The 12,249-nt window shown below is 35.5% G+C and overlaps 1 long non-coding RNA gene across 1 annotated transcript; it reads right to left on the reverse strand.

Annotated features, from left to right (window-relative positions):
* Positions 1–237: 237 nt before the first annotated feature.
* LOC131504562 (uncharacterized) lies at positions 238–10,684 on the reverse strand. The gene is made up of 3 exons (XR_009258055.1): positions 9,875–10,684; positions 8,053–8,329; positions 238–462 (listed from the first exon to the last, which is right to left on the reverse strand). It is a non-coding gene; the product is annotated as an uncharacterized LOC131504562 (long non-coding RNA).
* Positions 10,685–12,249: the final 1,565 nt, after the last annotated feature.

Raw genomic sequence — 12,249 nt, forward strand, 5'->3', positions numbered from 1 at the left:
GTCTTTGGACAAAACTGTTTTAATTAGCAGTCATCGTTTGAACAAATTGCTTTGTTATTCTATAAGAATTTGCTAGAACATCTCAGGCATAAATGCATACCATGTATAAATATATATCAGGTTTTCTTCTCTGTATTTATACTTCAGGCCTTCAAACAGCTACCACTGCAGCATATATGATGCTTTGTGTATGTGTGTGTGTGGACTGTACATTCTCAAGTAAATTAGGCTAATAAGTTACATTCATGGTTAATTATTTTTATTTTTGTTGAAAGAAAACAGAAACGTAGTGCATATTTGTTGTATACCAATGGTGAAATTGTATAATAGGACTTTTGCAACATGGTTTCTTATCTATTCATATGATTAAAAATGGGAATGATTCAGGAAGGGAAGGTCTCCAAAAGTTTCTAAAGATGAAATATTACTGGGCAGACCATCACTGAGGTGAGTGAATAACGCCTGCATAGAAAAAAAGAAAATCCATAATTTATTATGAATATAAACAGAAATATTAAAGACATTAGAGAACCAAACACAATGTTTTAAAAAGTGAATGTATGACCTATGCTCTATGGGAAGAAATCAACTTAATTATGGCTTGTTACAATAGTTCCTCTTTTTGAATGAAGTCCAGCTCTAATTAAAATCTTCTCATTGGATCAGATGGAGTTGCAGATGAGATTAGTCGAAACTGTCTATTGTTCTTATTCATTTTAATGTACTGCATTTCAACAGTCAGGAGATATACAAAAGAAATGCATTTCACTAGCTCTTCAAAGGGGTCTGTTATGATTCTAAATTTAATTAAATTAGATTAGTTGCACATCATTTATATTACTAAAAATCTCCAGCAATTTCTAAGAGATTCCTTCCCCCTCCTGTCCCACCATTGCCCTCATCCATCACACCCAAATTCAAAATGACAATAGCTTTGTTGAACCTTTGTTATTCCTTTTTGTAAACAACAGAATATTTTTAATAAAATAGTCTTACTTTCCTTTCAGCTGTCCAGCAAATATAAATAGGACTCAATCAACAAATCACTTAATATCCATGCTAACAGAATAGAGAATTCACCAGTTTAAAAATGTCCATTTGCAGTTATGAATTGCAGTGATGAATAATCCTTCATTTCTCTATAGCTTCTAGGTTTAAAAAAAAATACACACATTATACTTTGTACATTTCTCTGACTTGCTTCCTATGAATACAGTTGAACCAAATTGATCTAGAAATAATACATTGTACATATATTTCTGTGACTAATGTTTATCCAGCTGCTTCAGAGGCTATTTAAATATTATCTTTCAGCCATAGGACAACACTATCTGAGGGACCCAATGTGCATCTCTGTGCACATGTTGGCTGAAAAATGCAACATCAGTATTGTTTTTAAGCTGCTAAATTACAGAGCATCTTGTTATGTGGTACTAGGGAACTAAATTCTGATTTTAGTACTTGGTACAGTAGAGAGTGGACTTTGAGAAGAATTTTAGTAAATATGTAAAGTGTCTGAAGAATAATTTGTGGAGGTGTGATGACTTTTCTCCCAGTCCATGGTTTGTCTTCTCATTCTCTTAAGAATGTCTTTTGCAAAGCACAATTCCAGATTATCAATTATTTCATGACTTCGGTGTTGTGCTAAAAAGTCATCACCATGCCCAAGGTTATCTAGATATTCTCTTACACTATCTTCTAGGAGTTCTTTAGTTTTATATTTCACATTCAGGTCTATGATCAATTTTGAGTTAATTTTCGTGAAAGGTGTCTAAATTCATTTTCTGTATGTGATGTTGAGTTATTGCAGCACCATTTGTTGAAGAGAATATCTGGTCTCCAATTTGTTGTCTTGTTCCTTTGTCAAAAGCCAGTTGACTATATTTATGTCGGTCAATTGCTTGGCTCTCTATTCTGTTCCATCGATACCTTGTCTATTCTTTCACAAATACCATACTGTCTTTATTAATATAGTTTTATGGTAAATCTTTGTGATAGTGTGATTTATAATAAGAAGTGTATATTTGGTCCTCATCCCCATTCCTGACCCAGAGCTTCTAAAATCTTTAGCATTTCCTAAGTGATAAGAAGAGTAAGGTAGGGAGAACCTGGGTGGCTCAGTCGGTTAAGTGTCTGATTTCAGCCCAGGTCATGATTTCATGGTTCATGGGTTGGATCCCCACATTGGGCTCTCTGCTGACAGCTTAAAGCCTGGAATTTGCTTTGGATTCTGTGTCTCCCTCTCTCTGCCCCTCTCGCACTCATGCTCTGTTTCTCTCAAAAATAAATAAACATTAAAAAAAAATTTTTTTAATGAGCAGTAAGGTGAAAGGAATGTTATTTGTAAGAAGTCTCTTTCAACCTTACCTGAGTTTACGTTAATGAGATGACTTTTGGAAAGCCCATAAGGATAAGGAGCCGGTTCCCAAGGAACAATACCTGTGATTAGAAGGTTGGGACTTCCAACCCCAACTCCCAGCTTAGAAAGTGGGAGAGAAGAGGCTGGAGATTGAATTAATCACCAATGGCCAGTGATTTACAGGAATATCTCATTTTATTGGGCTTTGTTTTATCTCATTGTACAGATACTGCATTTTCCATAAATTAAAGATTTGTGGCAAGTCTATCAGCATCCTCTTTCCAACATTATTTGCTCATTTCATGTCTCTGTGTTACATTTTGGTAATTCTCACAATAGTCCAATTTTTTTCGTTAACATTATATTTGTTATGGTGATTTATGATCAGTGATTATGACTTGCTGAAAGCCCTGGTTATGGTTAACATTTGTTAGCAAGAGACAATTTTTAAATTATGTACATCTTTAAGACATAAGGCTGCTACACACTTGATAGACTACAGTATCGTGTACGGATAACTTTTGTATGTACTGGGAAACCAAAAAATTCATTTGATTCACTTTATTGAAGTATTCGCTTTACTTGGTGGTCTGTAACCAAACCCTCAATGTCTCTGAGGTATGCTTGAAAGCAGTGAGGCCTATGTATAAAGCCTCTATAAAAATCCCTGAACCACAGGGTTCATTCAGAGAGCTTCCAAGTTCATAAACATGTGGAGGTGCTGAAAGGATAGCATGCCTGATGAGGGCATGGAAGCTTCATGCCCCTGCCCACATCCTGCCCTGTGCATCTTTTCTAGCCACTGTTCCTGAGTTGTATCCTTTTGCAATAAACCAATAATTAGTAAGTAAGCTGTTTCCTGAGTTCCATGAGCCATTCTAGCATATTATCAAACCTGAAGAGGGGGTCATGGGAACCTCCAATTTATAGCTGGTCAATCAGAAGCACAGGTGATAACCTGGACTTGTGATGGGCATCTGAAGTTGAGGGAAGGGGCTGTCTTATGGGACTGAGCACTTAAACAGTGGGATATGATGCTTATTCCAGGTGGACAATGTTAGATTTGAACTGAATTGTAGGACATTCAGTTTGTGTCAGCAAAGAATTGAGATACCCACACATGTGGTATCAGAAGTGCTGATGAGTCGTGAATAGGGAGAAACAGTTTTTCCTTACAGTTGTAGAGTTGGATAGTGTCAGTTCTCCAATTTTGTTCTTCCCCTTAAATACTGTGTTGGCTATCTGGATCTTTTGCCTCTCCATATAACATTTAAGATCTACTCGTAGATATCCATGAAATCACCTGCTGGAATTTTGATTGAGATTGTGTTGAGTCTCTAGATCAAGTCAGAAAGAGCTAACATCTTTATAATATTGAGTCTTCCTATCCATGAACATCATACATTTCATTTATTTAAGTTCTTCTTTGATTTCTTTTATCATGTTTTGTAGTTTTCTGTATATAGATCTTGTACATATTTTGTTAGACTTATACCTATTTCATTTTTGGTGGTGCGAATATAAATGATATTGCATTTTTAATGTTTATTTATTTATTTTGAGAGAGAGAGAGAGAGAAAGAGAGAGAGAGAATCCCAAGCAGGTTCCATGCTGTCAGCACAGAGCCCAACACTGGGCTCGAACCCACAAACCATGAGATCATGACCTGAGCCAAAATCAACAGTCAGACACTCAACCAGCTGAGCCATGTGGGCACCCCAATGATACTGTATTTTTAATTTCAAATTCCATTTGTTCATTGTTAGTATATTGGAAAGTAATTGACCTTTGTGTGTTACCTTTGTATCCTTCAATCTTGTTATAAATGCTTATTAGTTTTAGTAGTCCTCTGAATCCCAAGTTTAATAAACACAAAGAGGTATACACCTAGACATATCATATTTAAACTGCTGAAAAAGACAAAGAAAATATTATATACAAGGGAGCAGCAACATAATTAAAAGCTCATTCTTCCTCAGAAACAAAGGAGACTGGAAGACAGTGGTGTAATTTAAAGTGCTGGGGAAAAAACAGTTAATCAAGAATTCTAGATCAAAACTATTCTAGGCAAAACTGTTGTTACAAATGTAACTAAAATAATGACCATTCCCATATAAACAAAACTGAGAGAATTCATTACTGACAAATTTGATCTAAACCAAAACAAAACAAAGCAAAACTAAAGAAGTCCTTCAGACTGAAAGGAAATTTCAACAAATAATAACTTAAATCAAAAAGAAAGAATAATGGGGTGCCTGGGTGGCTCAGTCAGTTAAGCATCTGACTCTTGGTTTCAGCTCAGGTCATGATTTCAGATCAGGTTATGATCTTGCAGTTTGTGAGTTCACGTCCGTGTGGGGCTCTGCTCTGACAGTGTGGAGGCTGCTTGGGATTCCCCCTCTCCCTCTCTCTCTGCCCTACCCCCACTCATGCTCTCTCTCTCTCTAATTAAATAAACTTTTTTTTTTTTAAAAAAAGAAACAATAAAAAGCAGGGAAAACCTTAAGTATGTGAGTACATATAAAATAAAGGAAAGAGAAGGAGGGAGACACATGCACACACACACAGTGGGGTCGGGGGGGAAAGTGAGGGGTGAGAAACAGAGAGACAGAGACTGAATTTCTCTTTGATTCTCTCAGTTTCTCAAAGAAATACATTTTTTTTCTATTCTTTCCCTAGAATTTTAATCCTCTTAAAATGACATTAAAACTAAAAATGTTTGATTGACTTTGACTGCAGTGCCTTTTGGAGACTGTCCATGGGTTTCCGCATCCTAGACTCCTAAAACTTTTCTGATTGTTGCCTCACTATTTCTTTTAATTCTATGAGCTGCCCAATATTCATCCAAGATATCCTTTTCATGCCTAGGTTAGTCCAAAATTTTGTGTTGTTGCAATTAAAGGCAGTTAGATAATATTTCCTTCCCAAGAAATAACAGTAGTTTTTCACCATTTATTCATTAAGTCATTATATTTATTAAATAGCCACTGTGCTAGTTTCTGGGGTTACATTAGTTTAAAAGATAGATATGTTTCTGACCTCATAGAGCTAACAATTATCCAGATGATCAGAAATTAAACAAATCATATTTATTTTCAATTAAAAAACATGATACACTCTACCAAAGAAAAATATTATGAGAATAAAAATGGGGTATTTAACTTCATATGGATAGTCAGAGAAGACCTCCCTGATTCTTTAAAAATTGAGATGCAATACAGAATTTTCCAGAGATACAGATTATGGGATATTTAACTAGCTTGTCTTTTAATTGGTTGTATCTGTAAATCATTTTCAAATCCCAGAGACACTCCATGAAGAACCACAGCACACTTTTTTTTTTCTTCATCTATTGTCTACTCATCAAATGAAAAACCTGTTTATACAAAGCTGATCTCTCTTCAATCCCTAGAGATAGGCTGGGAGCATATTTATATTATGGAAACACTTGATGTTATTGATCTGTGGGTAGTAGCCTAGTTGGAATCTCTCTTTATAAAAGTTTTCTCCTTCTATATCTTACTAATTGTCAGGGAAAAAAATGACATGACTACAGATCTTTAACATGCCATCCATTTAAAAACAAACTGCATGCCTGCAAGCCACAAAAGAAGGTCAAATGAATAGTCTCAGTGTCAAATTGCCAACATTCTCTACTACTTGAATATTTAGGCCATTATTTTTAATTGCATCTCTAGATACAAAGAGGGTCAGCATGCCATATTTTCAAAGGGATGCTTAAAACTTAAAAGGAAGTACTGTGTGAACCATGAACAATTTAACAAGCCCAAACTTCAAGCATCATATAGTTTTATATAAAACATGTAGTATTTTTAGTTGCAAATACTGTGACATTTGCAAACTAGCAAAATATTACTGATTTTCATATCAGTGTAATACTTTCAGTAGGTGCAGTAGAGATGGACTCTATTGTAAATTGTTTGCAAAATGTTTATTATCTCAGAGACATATGTGATATAAAATACATCAAAAAAGGATTATATTTATTATGAGAGAAAATATATTTTGTAAATGTAAAGCTTTGTAGCTGCAAAAAATGGCAACTATCCAAGTATAAATATCAGTGCCTTTCACACAAAAATATTGTAGCTGTTTTGGTTTCAAATATTACCCTTTAAAAACATTAAGCAATTGTGCAAATAGATTACAGGTAGGATTTTTTAATCATAACCATGATTAAAGCAAAGCCAGTTCTTATCAAACATTGATGCAATCACCAAAACTTGTATTTAACATTATACTGAAGTCTGGGATATATAAAGATGTAAGAATAATATTTATCTTTATTTATGCTTATATGTGATATGTGATATATATTATATGATATAAATATATTTATCATAATTCATTTGCATTTAAGAATAATAATTTACAGAAGAACTAAGAGAGCCTTTATTTACAGACATGTTAGTGATATATATAGGAAGCCCAAGAGGGTCTGTAGATAAATTATTAGAATTAATAAAAAGTTCAGAAAACTCCTAGATACGAGATCAATATACATAAATCAATTACATTTCCATAGATTATGAACAAAGCTTTTAAAATATCATTTTAAAAGATATTATTCCAACAACAACAGCATTTTAAGGGTATTTAGGAATAAGGGTGCCTGGGTGGCTGAGTTGGTTAAGCTTTTGACTCTTGGTTTCAGCTCAGGTCATGATCTCATGCTTCATGAGTTCAAGCCCCACATTGGGCTCTGTGCTGGCAGTGTGAAGAGTGCTTGGGATTCTGTCTCTCCCTCTCTCTCTGCCCCTCCCATGTTCTCTTCCCCTCAAAATAAATAAATAAACTTACAAAAATAAATAAAAGCATTTAGGAATAAATATGTGCATGAATTTAAAGGAGAAAATTACAAAACTATTGAAAGCATTAAAGAAAGACTAAATATTTGTAGTGCTACATCATGTTTATATACCAAATGGCTCAATATCATGAAGATGTCAAATTAATATATAAACTTAAAATAATTACAATGAAAATCCCAAAGTGATTCTAAAATTTGTATGTAATAGCAAAAGGTCAAACTAAATACTCCTAATGAAAATGAATAAGATGGTAGCTTATTTTACCATAGATATTAAGACTTATCATAAAGCCACAGTAATTACAACTGTGAGGCAGTAACACAGAAATCATCAAATAGTAATGAAACAAAATAAATATTCCAGAACAAAATATATAATGAAATTTGTATTACAAAATCAGTGTTGCAAATCAATGGGGGATAAAATGGAGTATTCAACACACGGGGCTGGGGTTATCCACATGGAAAAAATTAGACTTGAATTGCCACTCCATAGAATACACAAAATAAATTCTATGAGTTTAGGATCAGCAGATGAAGAAAATACAACCAAAAATGGACTTTTTACTAGATTCCACAGTGACCAAAAGTCAAGTCCCTAAATATACTCCTATTCTATGTCATCCCTAGTGGTTCTGTTTCCCTGATTGTACCAATCTTTGTAACAAGTCAACTTGGCTGAACTGAACTGTGTTTCCTGGAATTACTTTCTCTGCACTTTAGTGGTTAAGTTTGGTCACCAGAGAAACTTGCTTGAGATTTGAGAGGAGGAAGAGAGTAGGAGCCATGTTTACTCTCAGAAAGTCAAGGTAGGCCAGGCCCTACCATGGCTACTACACATTTTTGCAATTTGGTGGCTGACCTTGTTGGCATAGGCAGTAACAGAATTCCACATATTCTTGAGCTCCAATAGATATCTTCCTTAAAATTTTCCATATCCTGGATCAGGTGCCATTGTAGCTGTGACAACAGTGGCAGCCAGGTGCAGGGCCTCCTCAGTTGCAAGTTGGTGGCTTGAAAATGGGGAAAGGCTAATGATGCCCAATGAGAAAAAAGGCAGGCTACGGCTTGTTCTGCATAGTTCTGGTTATGCCACCTCTCCAAAGTTCACATCTGTCACTCCTTCCCTACTGCGTACTCTGGGAGGATCAGTAGCAAATGCAGGATCAGTAGGATCAGTACCAAATGCAGAAAACAACAACACAAACAAGACTTTTTACCAGATTCCACAGTGACAGAAGGTCAAGTCTCTAAATAAATTCCTATTCTACATCATTCCTAGTGGTCCTTCTTTCCTGATTGTACCAATACACCACCTCAATGTGAGAGGCAAAATTCTAAAATTTTAGGGGGTGATAAGGGAGATATTTTTGTGACTTCAAAAGAGAAACTTTTAAAAACCTAGACACACTATCATAAAAAAAGACAAATTTGATAACACAATCATTTAAAAATTTTTGTTAGTCAGAAAAGATCATTTAAAAATAAAAAGGCAAGTCCCAGACTTGGTACAAAATATTTGCAACACATTTAACTGAGAAAGGATTAGTATCCAGAATGTATATATATACATATATATACATATGTGTATATGTATATATATACACACACACTTATATATATACATATATATACACTCTTACGCATCAATCCAATAAAAAATAGGAAAAGGATATAAATGAGGAATTTCCCAAAGGTTTATCTCAAATGGCCAATAAGCCTATTAAAAGATGATTTATCTCAGTGATAGGAAACGCCAATTAAAAGTACAATAAAATACTTTTCACAACTGTTGTATTGGTAAAAACTAAGAATTCTAACAATATTGAGTGCTGGCAAAGATGTGGATAAAAGCTACCACCTGCATATTATTGGTAAGAATGCAAATCCATAAGACCATCTTGAAGAAAACTTTGGCAATAACTAATAAAGGTGAAGATGTAACTCCCTAATCCAGCAACTTTATTCCTAGATATACACCCTGAATAAACTCTTGCTTGTAAACATAAGTGGACATATATTTAAAAAAACAAAAGTGAATTCTCAGCAGGACTATTATAAAGGCAAAACTAAATTTTCCATTAAAAGGAGTTAGATAGATGTATTGTGATAAATTTACATAATGCTATGCAAGAGTGCAACTGAATGAACCAAAGTTACATAAATCAATAAGGAGGAATCTCATGAACATACTATGAGGTGGATAAAGCTACAGAAGAATACTTAAAGAATGATGTCATCCATATATAAATAAATCCATATAAAACAATAATGAGCTACATGAGGAGACAAGATGGAACAGCATGGAAGTTTTTTGTGTGTTTTGCGTCCATGAAATACAGCCAGACCAACACTAAACCATCCTACACAGCTAAAAAACTGACTGGAGGATTAACAAAACAATCTGCACAACCTGAACCACAGAATTCAGCAGGTACACGGTGCGGAGAGGTGAATTTGGGGAGGGAGAAGCCACTGAGGGTAGGGAACGGAGACGGGGGGGGGGGGGAGAGGGGAGAATACGGGAAAAGCACCCCTCCCCAAAAGCAGCTGGAGTGAAAGTGGAAAATTGGGAACAGCCGCAGGGACTAAACTAAAAAGGGAGAAAGGAGCAAGGAGAGGGTTTAAATTCCATTAAGGCTGTAAACAAGTGGAGCAAAGTCTGCAACTCTGCAGCTCCATACCTGGCGGTGCTCTGGTGGGAAGGGCGAATCCCCAGGAACAGAGTGGGATCTGGGAGGTTCTTGGGCCACACGGGGAAAGCGGTTCCACTGCTGGAAGGACATTTGGTAGAGACTGTTGAAGCCACCTGGTCCCAGCAGACCCCGGAAGGCAGCCACATTCACTGGTGCTGGAACAAGGTCGTTAAGGGTGAAGCCTGGTGCCAAATGTGTGTTGTGATCTTCCATAATCCCTGAAACGCTGCTGTTACACTGTCTGGCGAACTTTTTCTGGGGCGGGCTGGCACCTGGCCGCAGTCTCAGGGCACTGGCAGCAGCAGTGTCCAGCAAGCGTTCCTGGGTGCAGCCGACATTCAGCCATTGCTCATTCGGCCATTGCTTGGTGAGACCCTCCCGCAGAGGGGCAGAACGGGTCAAAGCCGCAGTCCTTCAGAAGTAAGGGGCTGGGAAAAGCAGCCGCATCTGAGACAAAACTCAGGAGAGAGGTACTGCCTGGGGCCTGGTCACAGAGAGTGAAAAAGCAGGGAGTGGATGAAAGCTGAAGACAAAGGATGGGTACACGATTGCTGATCGGGAGAACAGACTGGGTAGCTGGGGGCGCCATTTTCACCATTCCCACGCATGCACATGCGCACCTAGGAGCCCCGCAAAACTCCACCCCAGTAGGCTAGCAGCACCATCTAGTGGAGAGCGGAGCCGTCACACGGAGCCCTGCCCAACTGGGCCAACTTCGCTGTTCAAGAACACAAGTCTCACCGCCTATTTAGCTTATGGACCATAAAGCACTACCTAGACTGACATATAGGGGAAAATGAAGTAATTCCAGTCCTACTTCAATCTGTTACCAGGTTCATCTATTCATATTTCTTTCCTTCTTTTTTTTTTTCTTTTTCTCTTTTACACTTCTTTTTCTTGAATACAGAAAGAGAAAAAATTCATTTTTATTTTCAATTTTTATTAACAATATTTTTCTTTAATTTTTATTACTATATTTTTTACTTTTGTGTAAATTTTTTCAAATTCTATTTTACTTCCATCATTTTATTTTAGTCTACTTCAGTGTATTCACCTTTTCAAATTTTCATACAATTTCCTTTTTATTTCATTATCTTTTTTCTCTTTTTTGTTTCTTTTCTTTTTCTTGGATGCAGAAAGAAAAACTTCATTTTTATTTGCAATTTCTACTAACATATTTTTATTTAATTTTTTTACTATATTTTTGCTTTTATGTAATTTTTTTCAAATTCTATTTTACTTCCATCATTTTATTTTAGTTTACTACAGGGTATTCACTTTTTCAAATTTTCAAACGATTTCCTTTTTTTTCTTTCTTTTTTTTCTTTTCTTTTTTCTCTTTTTCATTTCTTTTCTTTTTTCTTGAATATAGAAAAAGAAAAAGTTCATATTTATTTTTAATTTTTATTAAAAATATTTTTCTTTAATTTTTTTCTACTATATTCTTTACTTTTGTGTATATTTTTTCAAATTCCATTTTACCCTATCATCTCATTTTAGTCTACTTCAGTGTATTCATTTTTTCAAATTCTCAGACGATTTGCTTTCCCCTCCCTTTTTTTCTCTAATCTGTCAAACCACTTTCAACACCCAACCAAAACACACCTAGGATCTAGCATCATCTATTCGATTTGTATGTGTATGTGTGTGTTTAATTCTTAATTTTAATATTTTTTAAATTTTAACTTTTTTTAATTTCAATTTTTCTACCTCATTAATTGCTCTTCTCCCTTCAAAATGACAAAACAAAGGAATTCACCCCAAAAGAAAGAGCACAAAGAAATGACAGCCAGGGATTTAACCAACACAGATACAAGCAAGATGTCTGAACCAGAATTTAGAATCACAATAATAAGAATACTAGCTGGAGTCGAAAATAGATTAGAATCCCATTCTGCAGAGATAAAAGAAGTAAAAAGTAGCCAGAATGAAATTTAAAATGTTATAACTCAGCTGCAATCATGGATGGATGCAGTGGCAGCAAGGATGGATGAGGCAGAACAGAGAATCAACGATATAGAGGACAAACTTATAGAGAATAATGAAGCAGGATAAAAGAGGAAGATTAAGGCAAAAGAGCACGATTTAAGAACTAAAGAAATCAGTGACTCATTAAAAAGGAACAACATCAGAATCATAGGGGTCCCAAAGGAGGAAGAGAGAGAAATAGGGGTAGAAGGGTTATGTGAGCAAATCATAGGGGAAAACTTTCGTAACCTGGGGAAAGACACAGACATCAAAATCCAGGAAGCACAGAGGACCCCCATTAGATTCAATAAAAACCGACCATCAACAACATATATCATAGTCAAATTCACAAAATACTCAGGCAAGGAGAGAATCATGAAAGCAGCAAAGGGAAA

Source organism: Neofelis nebulosa, chromosome 2, assembly GCF_028018385.1.
Source record: "Neofelis nebulosa isolate mNeoNeb1 chromosome 2, mNeoNeb1.pri, whole genome shotgun sequence".
In the NCBI taxonomy this organism is placed as follows: Eukaryota; Metazoa; Chordata; class Mammalia; order Carnivora; family Felidae; genus Neofelis; species Neofelis nebulosa.